Genomic DNA, 1,972 nt, shown 5'->3' on the forward strand with positions numbered 1-1,972 from the left:
TTACACAATTATTGATCAACTTTTCAATCTTCTTTAAAAAAATAATCTCAGTTCAGTCTCAGTTATTAGATATTGCATTCCTTGACAAAAACTGAATAATTTTAAATACTGTATGTAAAATAAAAATGAAGATATGTATTAATTTGGATTCATAGAATACGTATAAGTTTGCATAAAACAGTGAATGCTTGTGATAATTTGCATTCAATTAGTATTTTTTTGTAAATGTACTCTGTTTCACACTTTTTTACCAACACCATGGGTGTGAAGATCTGCAAATATATGATGTTTTCAGTAAAAAAGGAAAACCCTTAGATACACACCTTTCTTTTAAATTAGTTTGCAAACATCATAGTGCAAAACTGACTTGGTCTACTATTTCACAATGCAGCAGTGTCAAATTTTCCCGTAATGAATGGCTAATAGACAAGTTATTTTGGTGTTTATTTTTTCTAAGAATTATGGCCTATATTTTTCTTCTACATTTCCATGAGAATAAGATTAAATAGTATTTGTCATTATTTAATATTTACAGTGCAATTTATTTCCAACTAAACACATTGGAAATTCTAGACCTATCAGTACTGATCTTAAGGCAAGTTACTTTAAGAATAATTACCCATATAATTAGATAAAATAAATTTGACAGTTTTAAACATATTTTTAAAAGTGGTAAGGAATTAAAATGTAATGATTTGAGAATCAAATACATTTCAGTTTAAATTAATGTTCACAACATGTGCACTGACAGTTTATAAAGTAATAATTTTCCAATCTGGAGAGTAAACAAAGTGGTCTTGGTTTTTAACATATTGTAGCCTATAATATCTGACAATAGTAGAGATATGCATTGTTAATTTATGTTCATAAAATTATATTATGTTTATAAGATAAATGTTGATTTACACCTCAGATATACACATGTAGAAAAATATACAACTACCTTGACTCCTAGGATCAATTGATAATGTCTCCAACACATTACTTACCAGATGTAAATAACACACACCATCAGATGTTGGTCTTCTTTGATCAATTAAATGACCAAATATGGGTTTTCTAAAATGCATTTGCGGCTGTAATTCATATTGATCAATTTTGTTTGATAAATTTAGTTTACAAAAATTAATTCTGAGATTATGCTGAAAGAGACGTCTTTCTATTTTCTAGATTTATTATATGTGTATTTTATTATTTTCAGCTAAACCAGCAATAGGCTTGTATAGTTGCCAAGCAAGAATTAGAGTTTGAGCTCAGGAATAATTAAAACCTACTTTGCATTTCTCAATTATAATATGAATGAAACAGCATGCAAATGTTTTAACTACCTTGAGTAATTCTAAATAATTATTAAATATTTATGAGCGGTGATTAAATTTGTTTGAATTTCCAGATGTAAAGAGGATGTTGCCAAAGTAAAATTAGAGAATATTTTTCCATATATCATAACTTCAAATGTGTTGCAGGGATGTGGCTGAAGTTCTTGTTAAAGAACTACAGTAAGAGAAAAAATGTGCTAAATTCCACAAACTGTCACATGCAGTTCTTTGTCTGACCTTTATTGCAGACAATACTGATATATACGAACCTATAGTCTTATTGAGTAATTGTTGCGTACACCTTATCTTTAATCTATATCACTCAGCCCTGACATTTCTCTGCTGTTTTTTAAAAGATGCAGCAGTCCTTCAATACATACTACTAATACCTTTGTACAGTACACACTGCACTACACTCATGCACTAGTCTCATGTAAGTACTCAATTAACAAATATAAACATAAATAATAAAGCCAACCAGTACATTCACAAGGCAAACTTACCTTCTGTTACTCAATACTCAATAGGCAATACTTGTTTATTTTATTGAAATGAGCCCTGAAATACTAAAAGAGAAATCACAGGTGCCTATTTAAGTACAATACAATGCTTTGAGTACTGATTAACACAATGTAACAGATGTGTAGCACAAT

This window comes from Lepisosteus platostomus, chromosome 1 (genome assembly GCF_059453375.1).
Source record: "Lepisosteus platostomus isolate fLepPlt1 chromosome 1, fLepPlt1.hap1, whole genome shotgun sequence".
NCBI classification, from domain to species: Eukaryota; Metazoa; Chordata; class Actinopteri; order Semionotiformes; family Lepisosteidae; genus Lepisosteus; species Lepisosteus platostomus.